At 35.0% G+C, this 25,343-nt stretch overlaps 1 long non-coding RNA gene across 2 annotated transcripts; it reads left to right on the forward strand.

Annotated features, from left to right (window-relative positions):
• The first annotated feature begins 19,389 nt into the window (after window positions 1–19,389).
• LOC101146610 (uncharacterized) lies at window positions 19,390–20,370 on the forward strand. Of its 2 annotated transcripts, none has more exons than XR_008678917.2 (2): window positions 19,390–19,457; window positions 19,587–20,370. It is a non-coding gene; the product is annotated as an uncharacterized lncRNA (long non-coding RNA). The 2 variants fall into 2 exon arrangements; XR_008678916.2 differs by having other exon boundaries at window positions 19,406–19,457; window positions 19,606–20,370.
• The last annotated feature ends 4,973 nt before the right edge of the window (window positions 20,371–25,343 follow it).

Below are 25,343 nucleotides of genomic sequence, written 5' to 3' on the forward strand. Positions count from 1 at the left end.
TCTTTTTCTTTTAGTGGATTGCTTATAAATAACAAAAGTGACACCCATAAAAAGCCGTTGTGACGTCCATATTGGTATTATGCCTAAAATTAACTACTAATTTATTTTTATGAAATAGTTCCTTTTATAGTTCATTAAAAAGTAGTTCTTTGTTGAACATCAGAAACATATAACAACCAGTAACCTTGTTACATCATCATGTAGCTCTGCCACGATTAACAAGCTTCATACGGGGATTGCTTCTTATTTGTACCTAATTATGCGGGCATCAATTCGTAAAAGCATCATATGACTTATGTTTTACTACTTTTGTGTGAGTAAATTACCTTTCAATGAGTTGGTTGTAATGGTAACATAAAATCAATAACATGAACTCTTCAATTAATTAACTACTTAGACAAATATTAAAATATCTTTGAATGCCTTCTTTTGTAAAAGGCAATAGCAAAACATCTAAGATGTTAAAAATGCAAAGAAGTTAACACCCTATTCGTACACTCCCTCCCCTTTTGAAAATCACTAATAAAAACTTGTTGGTTTTACGGCTCGGGTGGCATCAGGGAACCTGCCGACATGTGATGTCTCCCCCAGACACCAAGCTTTAAGATTTCAAAAAAAAACCAAACAAACAAAAAAACAGTAAAAAAAATTTCTGCTGTCCTTTATCTACACACACTTAAGACCTGTCTTTTTAGAGGCAGTGGCTGCCATGGCCAATTTATTGTAGATCTCAGCAGGGACAGTCTGTACATTGACACAATTATACATATATCTATATTTGCAGTTATGTCTATATGAAAGATTGTACATATGTGTATATTTAGGTAAACATATATACATATATACATATATATAGATATATTTATTTAGGGACAGAGAGTAACACTGTCTCCTGGGCTGAGTGCAGTGGCACAATCACAACTCACTGTGATCACAAACTTCTGGACTCAAGAGATCCTCCTGCCTCAGCCTCCCAAGTAGCTGGAAGTACAGGTATGTGCCACTATGTGCAGCTAATTTTTAAATATTTCATCGAGACTGAATCTTCATATGTTGTCCCAGCTAGTGTTGAACTCTTGGCCTCAAATAATCCTCCTGACCTGGACTCCCAAAGTGCTGGGATTACAGGCATGAGCCACCATGCCTGGCCTTATATATTTACAAATTGCAATACTCTATATGCTTGCTCTGTACTGTTTTTTTCATTTAAGATTTTTCTAAATACATCTATATTAGCACAAATAGAGCTGCATTTTTCATTTTCACAACTGAATATATTTTTGTATGGACTTTTTAACTATGATTTTCTTTTACCTTAGATACCATAGGACCTCCTATATTTTAGAGAGACTTTCCAAAATAAAAATAATTACTATCATATTATGTATATTTCCAGCATGTTGTTCAGTACTTAATACATTTTTTCTTTGAAAATGCACTTTTGAAAACATTTTACTTTTTATTCTTTACATGTCTCTCATTTGAGATGGGTGGGATCAAAATACCCTCAAAATATTTCCAGAGTAAAAATGTAATTATTACTACAAATTTGCCTTTTATTTATTAAGCAATAAAATTGATAATAAATGATATTGTCAAAATAAATCTGTGTCATTATTTGATGCGAAGAGATGAAGACTGATATAATGAGTTTTTAAAATATGCTAAGAGTAGCAAAACAGATACGTTGAACTAAATGCACCTTCATATATATTAAATTTTCAGACATGGAAGAATAAGAAGAAATGTAGAATAGAAAAAATAAAGAAAGGAGTAGGAAGGACACACACAAGGAAGGAAGGAAGGGAGGGATAAGATCAGTTTTCAAACATAAAAATGTAGCATGCTAAGCTATTCAACTTACATTATTTTATTTTACTTTAACAATTTCCTGAGAAGTAAAGACAGTCACAAGTGAAAAACCCTTGGGCCAAGACTTTTCCATCTCTTGCTTTTTTACAAATAAGGTTTTATTGAAACAGCTATTGTCATTCATTTACTTACTATTTATGGCTGTTTTTTCCTGCTACATTGTCAACACTGAACAGCAGCATCGGTAACAGAAGCCATGTGATCCAAAAGCTTAACATGGTTATTATCTGATCTGATACACACACACACAAACACACACACACATAACATTTTGGGAGAATAGTTCAAGCGTTTATTATATAACAACTATGTATGTACTTTTCAATGATTATACTGTGTAATAAAATATTTGAATATACTTATTAAATCAGAGTATTTCTGAAAAAAATCCAAAATTTTAACGTAGATGTTAGTGTCCAAAGAAGCAAAATTAGAAATTTCAATTATCTCACTTGTTACTTCCAACTATTTTTGTTTTTGTTTTTGATTTTTGGTTCATTTCCTCACCCAGATATCTTGATTACACAAACTCAGTCTCATCAGGACCTACAGTCTGTTGATCCTACTCTTCTCTATCTTTCAGGGCTTCTATTCTTTTTTGTTTTTTGTTTTTTGTTTTTTGTTTTATTTTTTTGAGATGGAGTCTCACTCTGTCGCCCAGGTTGGAGTGCAGTGGCGCTTCCTTCTATTCTTACTCACTTAAATGCTATAGGTCTTTCCTATAATTTTGCCCTTACCTAAGTCCTCAGCTCCTTTATTCCTCTCTTGCCTCTTCATATTTTCTCAGCAAACTAAATCTGCTTAAATTCATGCTTTTGCGCCTGTCTTCAATACTCCTAAACAGTGCTGAACTAAAAGAAAGAACAACATTTCTACCACCTAACTTTACCTGTGTTCATCTACTGTATCTTATATGCACCATCTTCTCTTTTGTTACTACAGCAATTTTCGTGCTTCTAATAAAGATCATCCCCTCTAACTAGACACCCTCTCCTTCCACTTCCAGAAATTCTTCTCTTTCTCTTGCATCCCAGTGTTCTCCTCCTCAAATTCCCAATGGCATAAACACATATCATTTTTCTTATTTTGAGATAAAAGAATTATTGCTTTTGTAGTCACATATAGGTGCCTTTCCATTTTGTTCCTTCCCAGGACAGAAAAATGCTTTATATGCATCATTGTCAACATTTTTATCTCATTCTATTCTAATAAAGTTTAACCTCCCCTCAAAATTGTCCTGTCAAAATTACCAGTGTTTGCATTTTGTTAATCTGGCAGTTATTTCTAATCCTGATTTTAATCAACCAAACAGCAAGATTTGCTCACTCATTTTTGCTTAAAAAACTTTTCTAATTTGTTTTTTAGGGTGTGTACTTTTCTGCTTTTTCTTTGACCTAGTGGCTTTATGCTCCAGCTCTTTATTTATCTCTTCATCTCCCTGAAATCTTTATTTTATACTCTGAGTTTTTTTTGTTTTGTTTTGTTCTTTGGATAAGTTCTTTTCCCTCTGAACATGCACTTTCTTGGTGATCTCAATCAATTATAAACATGTAAACGCAATCTACATGTTGAGGTCACAGATATTTATATTTTCAATTGAGCCATCTTTCCTGAACTCCAAATGTATATACCCAACTCCCTAATTCACATCTTTCCTCATTGTCCATACATCCAAAAACATCTCTTGAGTTTTTACACACCTCAGTCTTAAAATGTTCAAAACAAATCTCTTGATTTTTACTTTTTATCCAAACTTGCTTTTTCCATAACCATCCCAATTCTCAATACTACTAACTTCTTTTTGTCTAGCTACTTTAACCAAAGACCTTAGAAATATTCTTGAACTCTCTGTTTCTCCCAGGTCCCCATCTGATCTACCAGAAAATCCTGTCAACAGTCTTTTCAAACTTTACTAAAATATAACCACTACGACTACTTCTACTGCATGTATATGGGACATGGTCTTTCATTTTAAAAATAATAATTTTTTTTAGAGATGATGTCTTACTATGTTGCTCATCCTGGAGTGCAGTGGATATTCACAGACACTATCATAGTTCACTGCAGTCTAGAACTCCTGGGTTGAAGGCATCCTTCCACCTCTCAAATAGCTAGGACTACAGGTGCACACCATAGCATCTGCTGGGCCATGATCTTTCTAGAAATACGTAAGATTATTAACTGATACTCTTGGTTTAGCAACTGTCTTAAGCATAAATCAGAGAGAGTAATCCATGCTCTCTAAGTCAGTATTGAAGAATAGGATAAAGCATTGTGACTGGTGTAATCACACAGTGAAGTGGCTTTGTTGTGTGGGGAAATACCTGAGATTCATCATTTGGCGGTGAGAAAATTAACTACATGGACACACACACTTGGAGTGGGTTAAGGAGTGAAAAGTTTAATAGGTGGGAAAGAAGAGAACAGCTCCCCCATGCAGAGGGAGGAGGGCTTGGAATGGAATCTCCACTCATGGCTGGAAGCAGCAGGTAATATAAGGAGGCTTGAGGAGAAGGTGTCTGATTTACATAAGGCCCAAGGGATTGGTTTGACTAGGTGTGCCATTTACAAAGTCCATGAAGAAACTGGCCATCCCACCTTAATCTTTTATTTGGTAAATGGGGTTGTTTACCTGGCTGGCCCCATGACACCTGCACAGGAGGCAACCAAGAGAAGGGCAGGGGAGTCACCATATTGGGCGTACCTGGCTTTTAGTATAGCTGCTGCCATTCCCCTATGCAAGCTTCCAGCTTGTTTATCTATACTTGCAGCTTTGCTTTTCAGGCTGCTTTCTGTTAGAAAAGAAATAGTTTGGGGGATGCTTTTTATTAAAAGAAAAGCTTTACCAAGGACGACTGTACCCTCACTATCTGCCTAAATAAGTTCTTTTTAACTCCTTTATTAATGGGGCCATAAACTCAGATTCCCTAATTGTTGGGACTTGATGCTCTGTGGTTGCTGTTTTAAAATTCTTGATTGTATCTTCATTTCTGCTTTGAAGTAACTGCAATAAGAAAATGAAGAATATGCTTCCACTATCTCTCTTCTTCTTGGGATGGATTCTCATCTCCTGGCTTCCTATATCTTGCTCGATTGCCCTCTTCTTGTCCCCATCATGTAAATCAAACACTGCCGTATTGTGCCTGGGTAGATGACTGGGTAGCACAGGCAACAGTGGACCCGTGTTTCGCTGTTGCTTGAAAAACAGGGGAGAGAGGATGGAAGGGCAGAGAGCAGGTATTGTCAGACTCACCATGAGGGTCCCACAATGCCTGGGGTATGACTATTCTTGCTCCAGATTACAAAAGAAGGTGTTCTCAATTTGGAGTGGGAGGATGGGTGTAAAACCACAAATCTGAAAATTAAATGAAGCCTGAAGTAGAAAAAAAAATGGACAAAAACCATCCTTTTGTTAGCTTGAAGTTGTGATCCTAGTTAAAGCAAGAGGTGATCCAGCAAGAAATCTAGCAGGTGTCAAAGTAAAAATTTTATCCAAGTGAAACAGGCAGGGCAGACCCTATTCAAGGCCATTATAATGAGGGAGTGTGTTAATTTGCTAGGGCTGCCATGCCAAGATATCACAGACGAGGTGGCTTAAAGAACAGGCATTTATTTTCTCAGTCTGGAGGCTAGAAATCCAAGATAAAGGTGTTGGTTTGTTTTACTTTTTCTGACGCGTCTCTCCCTGGCTTGCAGGTGGCTGCTTTCTCGTGTCTTCAGTTTTTCCTGCTCCCCACGTGTCTCTTTTTCTATCCAAATGTCCTCTCTTTGTAAGGACAATAGTGAGATTTTGTTAGGACTCACAAAAATGGCCTTATTTTAACCTAATTATTTTTGAAGACCTTATCTCCAAATACAGTCATATTCTTTGGTTCTGGGAGGTCAGGGTTTTATCATATGAATTTGAGGAGACTACAATTCAGCCCATAACCAACAGAGAGGCCAAAACTCAATCTGAACTCAACTCTGCTGAAACAAAGTGTTAGAGAGATTTTATGAGCTGGCATGCGGAGATTGTAGGCCATCTGTGTTTGCTAATTAAATTTGTAAAAAGAAAAACTAAACTTCTCATATCTTTATGACATGAAGAAGATTTACAACTTGGAGCAAGGTGCCTACTCCAAATTAGGCTTCCATTCCTCCACAGAAATTGGGATATAGGAGCATTATCTTCCTTGGTGTTTACATGTTTAAAGGATAGCTCCCCAAGTCTTTGAGAAGACAATCCTGGGTTTTAACAGCTGGAAGAGGCTTTTTAAAATATTTACATCTCAAAGGAACAAAAAAAATTATAATGAAAAGTTTTCTGAAATAAATACTCTATGAGAAAAAGAAGTCAAAAGCCTGGAATCAGGAAGAAGCTGAAGTTTAGTCAAGCCGAAGGGAAAGTTAAGCCACTCTTGTGACAGGAAAATCCTGGAAATTAGAGGCAGAAGTATGGTTAGGTAATTCTCCACATATATTTTCCCAGGTGGAAAACTATGTCTAGTGTAGGGAATGCCAGTGAGAGCCTGGTAGAAAGTAAAAACCGGTGGAGAATTGAGAGTAAGAATTGAGTGTGCTTCCCAACCTATATGCTGGTCCATGGGCAAAGGGAAAACCTTATGGCTTGAGAAATTTGATACAAACTCAAACTAAAATCCTTTACTTAAAGAATTGTTTTATGAAAATGAAGGCATAGATTTTCTCCAACATCACGAAGTTAGTGCTGTGAATCTATTTGTCCTTGCCAGAGACTGCAGAGAGCATCTGTATTTTCCACAGACATTTCAGTTCTCATTAGATCAGCTGGATCATAAGGGCCAAGTTGAAGAGTGGTTTTTTACTACATCCTGAACATGCTGCAGACCTTCTTTTGATCTGTCTCCATTTGAAACTTTAAGCCTTATTGGTGACTCTGTAGATTGGTCAGAGTAACACACTCAGATGTAGTATCGCCAAAATCCAAAAAGGCCGACTACAGGCACTATGCTAATTTGTTTTTTCTGGCAGGTCATGTGAGCTATAGAAACTTGTTTTTCACCATGAACAGACTATGTTGATATGCTCCAGAGAAATGAACCATCAGAAAATTTACTGAGATGACAGGTCTATAAATTTGTATGGATTTTAAAATCTCTTACCTTCAAGTTTTCATTTAAAATATGTGCCAATTCCTGATTATCATATATAGTCTGCCCAATGTTACTGTAGTAAATTTTGTGATGTCTTATGGAATTTCAAGACAAATCAATATTTCTTCAGATCATATTATGGCAAAGAGCAGGAAAATTAGCATTTTCCTGAAGTAATACTGTGAAGATATACTATTGACCAAAATGTCCATGAAAAATATCAAATGTTCTCTGCCATCTTTTAGCAAGCAAAAACAAGAGATTCAGCTCACCTCATACTGTCTCTACAGATGCTTAAAGAACATCTCCTTTTCAACCTCGTAGTAACCACTTCATTTCACCATTTTATTTAACTCTTATCTACCCTAGTGTGATCTGCAATCTCCAGACAGTTTCTATGAACTGTCTGCATTAATCCCATCTTTTATCTTTAACTTCTACTCATCTCTTATTTTTTCCCTACTTGTTTATTTTTTGTAATTTTAAAAAATATTTCTGTATTTTTTTGCATTTGTGCTTAAATTAGTCAATATTCAAAGGGAGTGAAATACCAAAAAAAAAAAAAAAAGAGTTTTTTTTTCCATCAATATCATATTTTCTTATGTCTGGGAGCATTTTGTATTAAGTTTAAATTCATGTTCGAAGTATTCGTATGTAGACAATTGGGCTATAAAATAGGGACAGAATAGATATTTAAATTATTTAAATTCCAAACAGTAATTATCGAAATAGCATCTTTCTTATAAAGATCTGTTCCTCTAGAAACAGAGAAAGGCATCTGTTATACAATATTTTTGTTGTAATCATAAAAACAGATTCTCTTATTATGAGGTACTAGCCAGGATTTTGAAATATATTTAATGGCATTGCCAGATAACAGTACACTTATAAAACATTGCATTCTATGAAAAGTAACACATGTATTTTTGCCACTTTTTATTGCTTTCTTCTAAGCTGCATTTCTTTTCAATTATATTCAGCAGGTAATCGGAGAAAAGGAAAACACAATGCTTTAGATCACCTGTACAGAAAATACCGCCACCTAAAGAATACTCTTTGGGTAAAATTCTAATAAGATGATTGACTTTTTATTTTTTTAACAGAAAACATGAACAGTTATGTGTATATGGGGTTGCCAAAAGACAAAATTACCACAAATTTTGATTAAAGATCTAATTGGATTTTATTTGAAATTCTAGAATCCAGCACTATCTCATTTTATAAAAGAGAATGAGTGTTCCAATGAGTTGAGCATAAGATTTTGGCTTTACAAATAAAAAAGGGCTGAACAAAGCAGAAATAGAAAACAAGAAACAGATTCATCTTTTCAAAGCTGCTTTCCTTATAAGGTTAAAGTAGAGGGACATTCTTTCATGCTGGTTTGGATAAACTGGAGGCACCTTCTGATTGGTTGCTATGAGTCTCCGGCTTTTGGAAAACTGGCAAATTTCTGAATTCAGTTTGATTTCACGGCACCTAGCATTAGTTACTCCATTCTAGTTTGGTCTGTTCAGCTGGTTCCTAGTTTAGGAGCTTCATTCAAAACAATGGCCCCCCAAAACTTCATGTAACAGGGCCATATTTCTAAAATGAGAACACTTACTTATTCCTGTTTTGTAGACTTTACTAGTTTTAATTAAGGAAGAACTACAAAAATTGCACATAAAAAGGTTTATATTTCAAATACAAGATATGAGATCTAATGAATCAACACAGGCAAAAATACAATATTAAGAAGTGTTACTTAAATGTTATTAATTTTTGTTGACACTTTGTGACCTAAAGAAAATCACCCACTTTTATAAGATGAGTTAAAATTGTAAATATTTACCATTGAAGAAAGGACTTGAATTTCTTCTTTTCTTTTAGGAAAACAAAAACTATAAAGATATGAATGCATTTTAGGAGGTATAAAAATGGGCTTTACTTTCAAATATGCAAGGCGATAATAAATATAATGTACCTACAATACTTATAATATCTCAGGTATGTCTTATTAATTAATCTTATCAGATATCCAATGTGGTGCCATTTACTTAGAAAGAAACTTCACGTTAGGCAGGTTAAGTGATTTATCCATACTTACATATCTTAAGTAGAAGCCAGATTCGTGTTTTCTTAAAAAAATATATTTACCACAATAAGTCACAATAGAATTGTAAATGTCATGCTGAGAAACAAAAATATGTTAATATGCTAATGACTATAATTTGACAACAGTTGTCCATATTTATCTTTAATCATAATATAGTAATGATGGGGATCGTTTTAAAAAGAGAGAAGAGAGTTGCCAATTCAGCAAAATTGGTAGAGTATTCCATCTCCAAATAGCCCCCTAAAATGATTTCTCATGATCTGCTATTCCATTGTTAGTGTATTATTCTTCACTCAGGAAGACCTTCTAGAAGACGTATTTTCCTTGTAGGGCATTCTATGAAGTCTCCAACACTTAGTTATGGTACAATTTATAAGTCATTGTTTTTCATACTCATTAACCCTTTCCTTGTAATAAAATACATACTAAGACTAATTTTTAGTCCTAGCATTTATCAAAATACCAAAACAGTAGCAGCAGATGGCTAACATTAAAATAGCAGTACTTTATGGACCAAAAGGGATACACTAGTTTCCCTATTTAGTGACAGTCTCTTTTTACTGGTACGGGATATTTGCTCCTTATTTCAGATCAAACCAAGTTCTTGTCACTTGACCAAGAAAGATTAGGCACGTGGACATATTAAAAGGTGAGGAGAGCAGAATTTATTAAAAGAAAGCTCTCAGTGAAAAAAGGAGGGGTCCCAACAGGCTCCCACTACACAGATTGAATACCAGGTCATCACAAAGGAGCTGAAGAGGTAAGGATCCTCCTCCCTTCACAAGGCACAAACTTCCCGTTAGCTCCACCCAATCTCCCAGCTGCTGGCATGAGCAGACAAAACCCTGGGCAGGTTCCCTTATCTGCACAAAAGCATCTGATGTAAACACGTGTAGGATGGGTTGGAGATTCTCCCAGGACCACCCCTCCCTCCTTATCTGCCTCCTGCATCTATCACCACAATCAGTTTATCTGGTTAACCTCCTATAACCTCTAACACATCTTCATTAAGGAGAACAAGGCTGCCATAGGTTGGAGAACAAATAAAGACAAAAAGTTCAGCACCCCCTGAGTCCTTTAGATACTTACAGAAAATATTATTTGCAAAATTACTATAAAGTATTCCACCTAACCATCCCTCAAGAAGCTTTTTCTCAATTTATCTTCAGAGCTCATAAACTGTGCCCTTTTTGTGGCAAAATGTCCTGAAGAATTGTGTAAGAACACTGCAAAGTTGTGTACTACTTGCTTAAGGTATACGTTAGAAGCTAGGCTCAAAAGAGAGTCCCATACTAGAAAGAGACAGAGGCCAGATAAAGGGGTGAGAACAGAGCTGGTATGGGTAGGCAGAAAGATGTTGTAAAGCATTTGGCAGCTAGTAACCAAGGTATCAGTGACCATTCTAGATCATTATACATGGAAAAACCTTCCCAGATCCTGGAGAACACAGCATTTTAGTACTTTGGAGAGCAAATTCTTTCACTGTACTCAAATCTGGAGAACAAATGTAAGGAATGTATAAGATTATTTCATCCTGAGGCACATAAAACCAGATATTAACCAGTAATCTAGAAACACACATGGTTCCAAATACTATAGAGACCTTAGAGAAAGCAAATTTGGGCCAACTCCAGCAAAACCATAAACCCAAGAAAATGCATTTAAATGTGATTCTACCTAATTTAAGATCCTCAGAAAACGTGAAAAAGAATGAGTATAATAAATAACCCAATTTTCCCATTCTATGCAATTCAAACCAACAGCCTCTTCTCTCATCTCTAATAAAATTGTAGGTGATTGGATGGGAGATGAGAAGTAAGGAATCAAGGGATATGGTTAATAATAAACCCAAACCTATTAACTCATCTTAAATTTGAAGGCCAGATTAGCTAATTTTGATATTATTGCCACTTTTTTTCCCAATTTTACAAATCCTTATGCTTCCTGTATATCTTCAACTTGCTTATTTACTTTTTAAAGATAATTTGAAACAAAATGTATTATCTTCACAATGTCTGTGGGACAGGAATTTTGGAATGATTAAGCTAGGTGATTTTGGTTCAGGGTCTCTCATAGAGTTCAGACAAAGTATCATCCAAGGCTACAGTCGGCAGAACCTTGATTGGAGCAGGAGCTACTTCCAAGGTTACTCACAGGCTGGGAAGTTGATACTGACTGTTAGTGGATGTCTTCAGTTACACTCTCTGTCCCCTGCCCTGATATGGCCCATCTGCTGCTAAAATGGTAGCATACTCATGATATTACATAATTGACCTTCAACTGATCCCCCAAATGAAAGACAATTCTACCCAACAAGAAGCCAATTCAATAACTTATTTAGATTCGACACATCTTCTGGCAGTTTCATAGAAATATCACCAGTTTTCTTGGGCTTCAATGTTGATCAAGAGATGATAAAACATTCCTATACATTTATAGCAATGTAAATTTGTTAATGGAAATTGTAAAAAAGAAATCCCTTATAGACTTTTATTACATCTCTATAATAAATTTGAGATATATATTATTTCCCTAATTTTACAATGGAAGTAAAGCCTTTAAAGCACCATCCATAATCACAGGAAATTTACTAACCTGAAGTCCAACAAAAATATCAGTATTTCAATATTTATGTTTATTTTTGTTTCCCAGTGAATATAATGGATATAAATTGAAAAAAAGGTGAGAACCCACATAGCCAAAAAACTGTTAGCAAAATATTCATTTTAAAACATGATTTCTGGCTGAGCACAGTGGCTCCTGCCTGTAATTCTAGCATTTTGGGAAGCCAAGGTGGGTAGGTTGCTTGAGGACAGGAGTGCAAGACCAGCCTGGAAAACATTGTGAGACCTTGTATAAATTAATAAATAAAAATTTAAAAAATCAGCTGGGCACGGTGGCACATGCCTGTAGTCCCAGCTACTTGGGAGCCTGATGCAGGAGGATTGCTTGAGCCCAGGAATTAGAGGTTACAGTGAACTATGATCATGCCACTTTAGCCTGTGACAGAAGAAACCCTGCCTCTGAATACAAAACAAAAGAAAACACTTTTTTTTCTGACTAATTGAAGAAAACATTCCAAACTACAGCTTGCACTCTATGTATTTTCAAAAACTATTAACATTTCAAACTTGTATAATGCAAATGTAACAATGCTTATCATCTTAAGCACCAATGGATTTCAACACTTGATAAAATTTAGCTCAAGCTTATCTCTGAACAGTCTGCCAGAGGAGTTAAAAATATAGTCAAGCAGTAAAATAGCAACAGAGATTAAGTGAGGATTGACTTGAAGAGTAGGATGGTAAATTGTGCTGATTCTACTGAATTAATCATTTCTCATTGATTTTTAAAATCCTTAGTGGCCCATTACAACGATCTCTATCTCCAGCTGCTTAAATGAAAAGTTTTATTTTTTTTTTCTCCACAAAGATGAAGATGTTTCCATGGAAATGGGCCAATTTATCATAGCAAAATTAGATTATATTTCAGTTTTTAAGAATTTTGTATAACTGATTAAATCTTTTCATTTGGGAGATGTGAAGATTATTACATTATCTCCATCTCATTTCCCATTCAGTGATGTTTATATGAGGGCAATCTCACTTACATGTGCCCAAAATATAATGTGACCTGGTGACTTCAAATGCCAAAACAGATAAAAAACAAATGGCATCTTCATTCATCATTTGCATATCTCTATTAGAACCTGCATTTGTAGGTTTCCAGGCAATGTCAATATGTCAGAACACATGCAATGCTTCAGTTCATGTTAAAGAAAGTGCCTAGAATTATGAGAGGTAATAACAAAATTAGCAAAAACTACTTGCTGTATTTTTCTTTTGGATTCCTCACTTAGAATTTTTTAAACTTGTATTTATCAGAATAAGAAAGAATGCTACTCGTATGAAATTGAGGAGTGTCCTTTTTAGATTAATAGAATTCTAGTCTGGTTTATGGTTCAAACAGGCTCAGGAGTCATCAACTTACAAAATATCCTAAAAACAACAAATAAGGACTATGTTGACAAGCCTAACATTAAAGACGAAGCAATTAATGGCAGCATATTTTATGCCATAGACAGTTGGAAAACGATTTTTCTTTACAAATATGACAGTTTTTGTTTTCATTTTTATGGTTGGCATAAGGCCAATTATTATTTATACTTTAATGTGTAAATAATTGGATTAAACTGTGACAATTACAAATTGAATAATATTTGAAAAATATCCTTTTAATTCTCTCTTGTCAAGAAACTATTTTAATTTGATGTAATTAATGTCAGAGACTAGAAAAAATAAAGCATTCCGTTAGTTTACTGACCACTGCTCTTTTTCAGAATTTTAAATAGAAACCAACTTATAACTGCTCGTTAATGGATTCAATCATATACCCATTCGTTCTTCACGTATGCTGGGTCATGTAAGAATGTTTTAGTGATTATAACACATGGGTGCTCAGCATCTGGTAGCTTAAAACCTAGAGAAAACTATAACACAAAATTGTAAGTAATTTATCAGTTTTTTATACTAATGTAAAAACTTCAGCTAAAGTACCTTTGATAAAAATTTAAAATATTTTAATACAAGTATCAACATAAGAAAAAAATTAACAGAATTTAACCACAATAAAAAAACATAAACTTCCATTTTTAACCATGACATTTTAAATAACATAATTCTGAAGTCTACACTGTGATAAATATATCAGCTACTGCAGCAAGTTCTGAAATAAATAAATCACAAATTCTTTACAAATAGGTCCCCATCATTAGCTTTACAACTTCCTTGACAAGAGGCTTGGTGTGATTACGAGGTAATGTAAAACATCTGTAGTTTTATCTAAATATTCTTAGTTTTTTTTGAAGATAGTCTTAATCTTTATTTAATAAGCACTTTACATAGTGCTTATTATGTGTCAGGTACACTTTTTTTTTTTACTTGGTATTCCATGGTGTATATGTACCACATTTTTTTAATCCAGTCTATCACTGATGGGCATTTGGGTTGATTCCAAGTCTTTGCTATTGGGAATAGTGCTGCACTGAACATACGCATTTATGTTTCTTTATAATAGAATGACTTATATTCATTTGGGTACATACCCAGTAATGAGATTGCTGGGTCGAATGGTATGGCTGTCTTTAGGTCTTTGAGGAATCGCCCCGGTCTTCCACAATGGTTGAACTAATTAACACTCCCACCAGCAGTGTGTAAGTGACCCTTTTCTCCACAACTTCGCCAGCATCTGTTATTTTTTAACTTTTTGATAATAGCCATTCTGACTGGTGTGAGATGGTATTTCATTGTAGTTTTGATTTCCATTTCTCTAAGGATCAGTGATGAGCTTTCTTTCATATTCTTCTTGGCCACATGTATGTCTTTTTTTGAAGAGTACTTGTTCATGTCCTTTGCCCACTTTTTAATGGGGTAATTTTTTTTTCTTGTAAATTTAAGTTCATTAAAAATGCTGAATATTTCACCTTAGTCAGATGCATAGTTTGCCAAACTTTCTACCATTCTGTAGGTTGTCTGTTTACTCCGTTGATAGTTTATTTTGCTGTGCAGAAGCTCTTTAGTTCAATTAGATCCTATTTGTCAATTTTTGCTTTTGTTAATATTGCTTTTCACATCTTCGTCATGAAATATTTGCCTGTGCTTTTATGTCCTAAATGGGACTGTCTAAGTTGTTTTCCAGGCTTTTTATAGTTTTGAGTTTTACATTTAAGTGTTTAATCCATCTTGAGTTAATTTTTGTATATGATGTAAGGAAGGGGTCCAGTTTCAGTGTACTGCATGTGGCTAGCCAGTTATCCCAGCACCATTTATTGAATAGGCAATTGTTTCCCCATTGCTTGTTTTTTGCCAGGTTTTTTGAAGATCAGTTATTTATAGGTGTGCAGTCTTATTTCTGGGTTCTCTATTCTGTTCCATTGGTCCATATGTCTGTTTCTGTACCAGTACCATGCTGTTTGGTTACTGTAGCCCTGTAGTATAGTTTGAAGCCAGATAGCATGATGCCTCCAAATTTGTGTTTTGCTTTGGATTGCACTGGCTGTTTAGACTCTTTTTGTGTTCCATATGAATTTAAATTTTTTTTCTAGTTCTGTGAAGAATGTCAGTGGTAGTTTAATGGGAGTCGCATTGAACCTATAAATTGTTTTGCATATTGTGGCCATTTTAATGATATTGATTCTTCCTACCAACAAGCATAAAATGTTTTTCAATTTGTTTGTGTCAGCTCTGATTTCTTTGAGTGGTGGTTTGTTCTCCTTGTGGAGATCTTTCAGTTCCCTTGTTAGCTGTATTCCTAGGTGTTTTATTTATTCATTTATTTTTTTTGTGGTAATTGTGCATGAGAGTTCGTTTGTGATTTGGCTCACAACTTGACTACTGTTGGTGCATAGAAATGTTAGTGATTTTTGCACATTGATTTTGTATCTTGAGTTGTTGCTGAAGTTGTTTATCAGCTTAAGAAGATATTGGGCTGAGACTATGGAGTTTTCTAGATATAAGTTTATGTCATCTGCAAAGAAGGATAGCTTGACTTTCTCTTTTCCTATTTGAATTCTCTTTCTTTCTTTCTTTCTTTCTTTCTTTCTTTCTTTCTTCCTTCCTTCCTTCATTCTTTCCTTCCTTCCTCCTTTTCTCCCTTTCTTTCTTTCTTTCTTTCTTTTCTTCTTTCTTTCTCACTGTCCCTTCTTTCTTTCCTTCCTTTCTTTTCTTTTCTTTTTTCTTTCTTTCTTTCTCTTTCTTTCTTTTCTTCTTTCTTTCTCACTCTCCCTTCTTTCTTTCCTTTCTTTCTTTTCTTTTCTTTTTTTCTTTTCTTTTCTTTCTTTCTTTCCTTCTTTCTTTCTTTCTTTCTCTCTTTCTTTCTTTCCTTCTTTCCTGATTTCTTGCTTTCTTGCTTTTTTTCTTTCTTTCTTCCCTTTGCCTGATTGCTCTGGCCAGAACTTCCAATACTATCTTTAACAGAAGTGGTGGAAGAGGGCATCCTTGTCTTATGCCAGTTTTCAAGGGGAATGCTTCCAGCTTTCACTCATTCATTACGATGTTGACTGTGGGTTTGTCCTAGATGGCTGTTATTAATTGGAGGTATGTTCCTTCAATACCTAGTTTATTGAGAGATTTTAACGTAAGTCGATGTTGAGTTTTATTGAAATATTTTTCTAAATATATTGAGATAATTATGAGGTTTTTGCCTTTATTTATGTTTATGTGAATAACCACATTTATGAATTTGCATATTTTGAACCAACGTGGAGTCCCAGGGGTAAAACCTACTGGATTGTGGAGGATTAGCTTTTTAATGTGCTGCTAGATTTGATTTGCCAGTATTTTATTGAGGATTTTGACATTGATGTTCATCAAGAATATTGGCCTAAAATTTTCTTTTTTGTTGCTGTATCAGCCAGGTTTTGGTATCAGGATAATGCTGATACCAGTTAGTTAGTAGGCTATTTATTACTGACTCAATTTCAAAAGTAATCAGGAGGGGAAAGAGAGAGGGTATGGTAATCCACATGTATGAGAAAAGGAGCAGATAGGCGAATAATCAATTATATTTTGTCTTGTTCTCAGCAAGTTGGCGCTTTATATAAGAGCATGTGAGCATGGCATAGCTGCCTATGGAGATATTGTACCTTTCATCTGTAGCTGTCTGCTTAAGAACAGAAGGAAAGTAATTTCTTGCATGACTCAGCTTTCAGCTTATTATTATTATTTTTCTTTGGCATAGTGAATTGAGTTCTCAAGTTTTTATTTCCCTGTCACCTATCTTTTGGGGTATTTTTCAAAATTGTAATTTTAAAACACGCACCCTGAAGATTCTGATAGGAAAAAAGTCCCTCCTCCTTGAATTTTTGAAATAGTTTCATCAGGAATGGTACCAGCTCTTCTTTGTTCATCTGGTAGAATCAACTATGAATCCATCTGGTCCTGTGCTTTTTTTAGTTAGTAGGCTATTTATTACTGACTCTATTTCAGAACTCATTATTGGTCTATTTAGAGATTCAATTCCTTGCTGGTTCAATTGTGGGAAAGTGTATGTGACTAGGAATTTATTTATTTCTTCTATATTTTCTAGTTTATGTGCATAGAGGTGTTCGTAATCTCTGAGTTTTGTTTGTAGTTCTGTGGGGTCAGTGGCAATATCCTCATTGTTTCTAACTGTGTTTTTTTTTAAATTTTCTCTCTCTTTTTTCTTTATTAGTCTAGCTAGAGTCTATCTTTTTATTATTTTTTAAAATAAAACCAACTCCTGAATTAGTTCATCTTTTGAATGTTTTTTTTTTTTCTGTCTCCAATTCCTTCAATTCAGCTCTAATTTTAGTCATTTCCTATCTTCTACTAGCTTTGGGATTTGTTTGCTCTTGGTTTTCTAGTCCTTTTTGTTGTGATGTTAGTGTGTTGACTTAAGATATTTCTGACTTTTTGTTATGGGCATTTAGTGCTATAACCTTTTATATAAACATTGCCTTAGCTGGATCCCAGAGCTTCTGCTATGTTTTATCTTTGTTCTCATTAGTTTCAAAGAACTTCCAAATATATGTCTTAATATCATTATTTACCCAAAAGTCATTTACAAGTCATTCAATTTCCGTGTAATTGTATGGTTTTGAGTGAATTTCTTAGTCTTGATTTTTAATTTGATTGTGCTGTGGTTTGAGAGGTTCTTTGTTATGATTTCAGTTATTTTTCATTTTCTCAGGAGTGTTTTATTTCCAATTATGTAATTAATTTTAGAGTAAGTGCCACGTGACAATGAGAAGAGTGTATATGCTGTTGCTTTTGAGTGAAGAGTTCTGTAGTTATCTAACAGGTCCATTTGATCAAGTGCTGAGTTCAGGTCTTGAATATTTTTGCTAATTTTCTGTTTCAATGACCTGTCTAATATTGTCAGTGGGGTATTAAAATTTCCCACTATTATCGAGTGGGAGTCTAAGTCTCTTTGAAGGTCTCTAACAACTTGCTTTATAAATCTGCGTCCTACTATGTTGGGTACATATATATTTAAGACAGCGCTTCTTGTTGAATTGAACCTTTTACCATTATGTAATGCCCTTTTTTGTCTTTTTTGATCTTTGGTGGTTTAAAGTCTTTTTTGTCAGAAACTAAGATTGCAACCCCATCTTTTTTATGTTTTCTATTGTCTTGGTAAATTTTCCTCCATCCCTGTATTTTGAGCCTATGTGTTCATTGCATGTGAGTTGGGTCTCTTAAAGACAGCATAGCAAGGCCTTGGTTCTTTATGCAGCTTGTCACTCTGTATTTTAGCTGGGGCTTTTAGCGATTTTACATTTAAAGTTAGTGTTGATATGTGTGGATTTGATTCTGTTATCATGATGTTGGCTGGTTATTTTGCAAACTTAGTTTATGTGGTTGCTTTATAATGTCACTGGTCTGTATACTTCAGTGTGTTTTTGTAGTGGTTGGTAATAGTCTTTCCTTTCCACATTTAATCCTTGTTTCAGGAGCTCTTTTAAGGCACGTCTGGTGGTAAGAAATTCCCTCAGCATTTGCTTGTCTGATACAGAACTTATTTCTTCTTTGCTTATAAAGCTTGGTTTGGCTGGATTTGAAATTTTTGGTTGGAATTCTTTTCTTTATAAAATGTTGAATATTGGCCCCTAATCTCTTCTTGCTTGTGGGGTTTCAGCTGAGAGATTCGCTGTTAGTCTGATGTGCTTCCCTTTGTAGGTGGTCTGGCCTTTCTCTCTAGTTGCCTTTAACATTTTTTCTTTCATTTTGACTTTGAAGAATCTTATAATTATGTGTCTTGGGGATGTTTTTCTCATGGTGTACCTTACTGGAGTTTTTTGCATTTCCTGAATTTGAATGTTTGTCTTTGTAACTAGGTTTGGGAAGTTCTCATAAATGATATCCTAAAATATGTTTTCCAAATTGATTCCAATGTCCCCATATCATTCAGGAACACAGTCAGTCACAGATTTGGTCTCATTACATAATCCCATATTTTGTGGAGGTTTTGTTCCTTCCTTTTCTCTTTTTTTTCCCTGTTTTTGTCTCATTGTCTTATTTCAGAAATCTAGACTTCAAGCTCAGTGATTCTTTTCTCCACTTGGTCTCTTCTGCTATTAATACTTGTGTTCAAATTATGAAATTATGTAGTGTGTTTTTGAGCTCTATCAGGTTGGTTACACTCTTTTCTCTATTGACTATTTTGTCTGACAGCTCCTGCAATGTTTTATTATGACTTTTAGCTTTCTTGCATTGGTTTACAGTGCACTCCTTTAGCTCAGTGTACTTCATTTCTTTCCAAATTCTGAATTCTAATTCTGTCAGTTTAACTGCCTCAGCCTCAGCCTGGTTCCAAACCCTTGCTGGAGAGGTGATGCAGTCATTTGGAGGAAAGAGGTTACTCTTGCTTTTTGAGTTTTCAGCATTCTTGTGCTGATTCTTTCTCATCTTGGTGGGCTTATTTAACTTCAATATTTGAAGTTGCTGACTTTTGTTGACTTTTGTATGTTTTTTTTCCTTTAACAGTCTGTGCACTTTTCTGTAGGGTTGCTGTGGTATGCTGGGGTTCCTCTTCAATGCCTAGTCACCTCAGATTTTCCTGTACCTGCAGGTATCACCAGGAAGCCTGCGAAGCAGCAAAGATGGCAGTCTGCCCCGTCTTCTAGGAGCTCTATCACAGGGAGGTACAGACATATTGCTGGCTCAAATGCACTGTAGGAGGTGGCTGGAGACCCTGGTTGGGAGGTCTTGCCCAGTCAGGAGGAATGAGACCAGGAACCTGCTTTAAAAAGTGCTTTGACCATGTTTTCATAGACAAGCCGTGCTGTGCCGGCAGACCACTTCAGCTCATGGCCACCTCAGACACTCTGAAGCCTGAAGGCTGGAACAACTAAATTGCCCAAACAGCAAATATGACAGCATCTACAGAAATCATTTTATTTGAGTTATGTAGCAAGAACCCAACTTAAGCAAATATAACATTTAAAACTAAGTCACTATTTGGATATTAATGTGCATGCTAAACTGATTTGTTCATGGGCTAGTCAGCTATTCATATGACCTTTACAATTTTCTGAATTCCATTTTTTGGTTAAAAAAAGAAAACAAGCTGATACTTATCACTTTCCAAGAAACATTTGATTTAAATTCTTATGCCTTCAATATCTCATGTAAAATGCTAGTTTCATTACTACTGTAAGTAAATATGTGTAAAACAGAAAGTATCTGAGACAAGTCTCAATCAGTTTTGAAGTTTATTTGGCCAAGGTTAAGGATATGCCCAGAAGAAATAAACATGCAATCACAGAAACAGTCCCTGGTCTGTGCATTTCTCCAAAGATGATTTTGAGGACTCCAGTATTTAAAGGGGAAAAGTAATCTGGAGGGGAAAGAGAGGGTACGGTAATCCACACGTTGTAAGACAAAAGGAGCAGGTAGGAGAATAATCAATTATATTTTTGTCTTGTTCTCAGTAAATTGGCACTTTACATAAGATCATGTGAACATGGCATAGCTGCCTATGGAGATATTTTACCTTTCATCTGTAGCTGACTGCTTAAGAACAGAAGGAAAGGTAGTTTCTTGCATGACTCAGCTTTCAGCTTATTATTATTATTTTTCTTTGGCATAGTGAATTGAGTTCTCAAGTTTTTATTTCCCTGTCACATATCTTTTGGGGTATTTTTCAAAATTGTAATTTTAAAACATGCACCCTGAAGATTCTGATAGTGATAGCAAAAGATGTGAGACAAAATCTATACTTTTTAAAAGTCTCTAGGTGATTCTCTTAGCAGTCCAATTAGGGAAAAACTGATTAAGGACTCTATACTAAACCAGACTTGCAAAAGAGAGATGCTAAAGCATTTGAAGACTCTATAATAACAAAATTAAAAATATATATTTATTTCAAGTATCCAATACTGACTACAGAAGATAATAGACTTATTTCCAGAACTCATGAGTATACTTTTAGAAATCTTATAGAAGACTTTTATGTTTTGGTGTCCAGGCTGTGTCATCTGGTCACAGTTAGCCGGTCTAAAAAATATGTAGATTTGTAGGTTCTTTTTTTGTTTTTATTTATTTATTTTTTTGAGACGGAGTCTCGCTGTGTCACCCAGGCTGGAGTGCAGTGGTGGGATCTCGGCTCACTGCAAGCTCCACCTCCCGGGTGCACGCCATTCTTCTGCCTCAGCCTCCTGAGTAGCTGGGACTCCAGGCGCTCGCCACCACGCCCGGGTAATTTTTTATATTCTTTTAGAAGAGACGGGGTTTCACCGTGTTAGCCAGGATGGTCTCGATCTCCTGACCTCGTGATCCGCCCGCCTTGGCCTCACAAAGTGCTGTGATTACAGGCGTGAGCCACCGCGCCCGGCTAGACCTACAGGTTCTTTAAAAAAATTCCAAAGAAGTGGGTGGGCAGAGAGTAGTAAGTTATTCACTGATAATGTCTCTACTAATGCCCACTCATGATGGCTAAAGATACATAGAATTTAAACTTACACACACACACACATATAAGCACACACACACACACACAAAGACACACCACCCTTCTCCCACAGTATCTTCTGCTGAATATTCTCTGTATCTTCATTGGTACTTTGATTATAAGCTGATTTTCCTGCACTTCCCAGAATATCTTTAGTTTAGGATTTCGTTTTCCTGAATTATCCATATATCTACTAAACATACCCTTACTGGCTTTTTTTTTTTTTTTTTACATAACTCTAACATCTTATTTTACCCCAAGGTTCCCTACAGATATTCCTATAATTTTACTTTACCAGAATTATTTTGTCTTCTTTTCCCTTGAAATATCTCAACAACTCTTTCATCAATAGATTCTTTGAGTTCACAACTCTCTTTAATCACTACCAGTTACTTCACCCAACTTCTCAGTCTTACTAAAGAAAAATAAATTACACTGGAAAACATTAATAGTTGCTGCCACACTATTACTTACATATCTGCCACACAAGGTAAATAAAAAGAGTTATAAATATTCTGAAACCAAATATGTTAAAAGTTTGGGGTGTACTTTGGTTTTACACAGTGCCTAATAAAAATGATGTTTCTATTTCTATGAAGTGAATATACTTTTCAATTATCTACCTCATTGTCATTTACTTAACCAACATTCTAATTTTCAATTTAGGAAAGAATAGAGAGATTCTTCAAGAATAGAGCTGCCTATCAAAGAGGAAGTGCCACCCAAATCTACTTACTTTACAAAAATAGCTTAATTGCAATTGACATAAGCTCAAAACAAATATTCAATTGAAAGAATTTTAAGAAACAAACTAAGTAAAAAAATTATTGTACTTCTATAGGAAATATCTCAGACCACAGTTCTTTGTCTGAATACATTATAAGAGAAATAAACTGAAAAATCCAGATATTTTATTTCATTTTAAAATACTCATGCAGTTATTTGTTACTTTTATTGACATAGATGACATTCTAAATTATAAATGACCATTAACTTAAGCTACACTTAATGTCATGAGAATTCTACTTATCTAGTTAAAAGATAACTCCTGATGTAAGAGTATTCTGAACTAATTTTGAAAACTTCAATAAATGAGAAATAATCTCTAGATAATTCTTGTAAAATTATCAAATTTCTTTCCTTAGCTTACTAAGAAAAACATACATTCCAAGGACTTGGTAAATTAAATTAAAAATAACTTTTTCTGGGACTGTTTCTTTAAGTTTCACTGGTCAACAATGTTGCCATTCTTTATATTTTACTTTATTTTATTAGGCAGAGTCTTGGTCTGTCACCCAGGCTGGAGTGTAATGGCTCCATCTCGGCTCACTGTAACCTCGGTCTCCTAGGTTCAAGCGATTCTCGTGCCTCAGCCTCCCGAGTAACTAAGACTACTGGCACGTGCCACCACACCTGACTAATTTTTGCATTTTTTTAAGTAGAGGCGGGGTTTCACGATGTTGGCCAGACTGGTCTCAAACTCCTGACTTCATGTGATCCACCCTTCTCGGCCTCCCAGAGTGCTGGGATTACAAGCGTGAGACACAATGTGTGCTGGGCCTAACAGTGTTCCCATTCTCAACTCATACATCTGGTTTATAAAAGTCAGTCAGATATTTTCTAGACCATATAAATGTCAGTCACAATATTTATCAAAATGATCACTCACTTTAAATTTAGCTGTGGTACAGACTGTGAACCACTTACGCTTAGTTTGACAGAGCAGATGTGAGGATCAATGTTTATCTTCATAATTATGTCATAAAGTTCTTACATCTCAAAGACTGTGTGCTTACATTCACAAAATTCTAGAACTCGACATGTATAATTCGACAGATTTTCTCTTCCAACTGATGTGATGTAGCAAGAAGAGCAACAAAAGAAGAATCCCAAGATAATCACATAATTGTGTTAGGAGAGATTCTCAGTTCAATCTAATCCTGTCTAAACAGGCTGAAAGAAATTAGTCACTCAGAATTATATAAAAGGCTCTACTGAGGTATGTAAAACAATCTGTGCAGATTTTTTCAACCTTTTGTTGTGCCACCTAGGATATATGAATAGAGTTAAATTAGAATGTTGCTGTGAACTATTTCTTCAACTTCATCTTCTTAGGAAGTTTTGTAGTTGTTTAGGACTGGGGAGAGAACTTAAAGAAATAACAGGAACTTGAGAAGAAATCACTTATACAGGGGCACCTCACTTAAAATTGCTGAGCAATTTAAGCATAAATATAGGGCATAGATATAGACAGATAGGAAGACCAATAAATTGATCAAATCAATTATATATATATTTATACATATATATATACATATACATAAGTAGATTTACAATGTCTTTCACATTACATGCAGATATTAACCATCAAATCCTTGTTATGTAGAAAGAGTGACCACAAAAGATGCACCGATTTATTTAATGTCTAATTCAGTAAATACTCATCAGCTTCCCCCATGTGCCAGGTCTTCAGCTAGATTTTAAAAAAATACAATGTTGATTCAAATAATTAAAATTCATTCTCTTATATAATATAATATAAAAAAATTAAAAAATACATTTATTTCAAGTATCCAATACTGACTACAGAAGATAATAGACTTATTTCTAGAAGTCATTGCATTTATGTCTAGAAAATTGCATTTTCAAGACAAAGGACTTAGAGAAATAGCACAAGTGTGTGCCTGTGCAGACATGCATTAATTGGTGAAATAAAAATATTAAATATATAATATACTAGGCATACTAGGGTGTGAACTAAATAATTATATTAAGTGTATGTAATGTATATTCTGTGTGTGTATGTGTTTGAGCATATGTCTGTCTGTATGCATGTATAAATATTTAATACATATGTACAGTACATGGTATTTTCTACCTATGTCATGGTTTCTATCAGATAGTGACAATTCCAGTGAAGAAAAATAATACCAGAGGGCCAGGCGTGGTGGCTCACGCCTGTAATTTCAGCACTTTGGGAGGCCGAAGTGGGTGGATCACCTGAAGTTAGGAGTTTGAGACCAGCCTGACCAACATGGTGAAACCCTGTCTCTACTAAACATACAAAAATTAGCCAGACATGTTGGCAGGTGCCTGTAGTTCCAGCTCCTCGGGAGGCTGAGATAGGAGAATTGCTTGAACCCGGATAATGAGGAATAAGTTGCTGTGGGTTGAGGGTTTGCTAGGTTTATTTAGAATAGACAGATAAATCTTGATATGACATAATCTGATCCCAAAATTTGGTAGATGTTTCACGTCCATTAGGGCAGTCTGGACAGTTAGGTGCTTTGACTTTTGCCTTGAATGATACAGAAAACCATTGTAGAGTTTTGAGAAGAAAAAGGCAATTCATCTTATGTATAATGTGAAAAGCCCTCTGCTGCAATGAAGAGAAAAGATTATAGTGGTAAATGAGCAAACGGAGAAAGCAGTTGGGGACCCCTGTAATAAATGTGCTAGCCCAGGGATGCCAGTGGCTTGGGGAAGGTGGCAGCTTTATGCATTTTTCATATCTTTATAAAAGTCTCAATTCTTCATGGCACAGTCTTGTGCTGTAAGCTCTCATTTCACATCATGCGTGTTTCCTCAATTCCCCATTTTAAATCCATGTATTAAGATATTTTTGTTTCTCTTAAATATATGATATTGAGGTACGTTATCTTTATGAACTACTTTATATATCAATATATATTTAGACTATATTTTAATTATATTTCTAAGTGTTCAATTATTATATAATAATTATAGAATATTTAGAGATGAGGGCAAATGAAGATCACCTTTAATTCTAC

The sequence above is a fragment of the Gorilla gorilla genome, chromosome 3 (genome assembly GCF_029281585.2).
Source record: "Gorilla gorilla gorilla isolate KB3781 chromosome 3, NHGRI_mGorGor1-v2.1_pri, whole genome shotgun sequence".
NCBI lineage: Eukaryota > Metazoa > Chordata > Mammalia > Primates > Hominidae > Gorilla > Gorilla gorilla.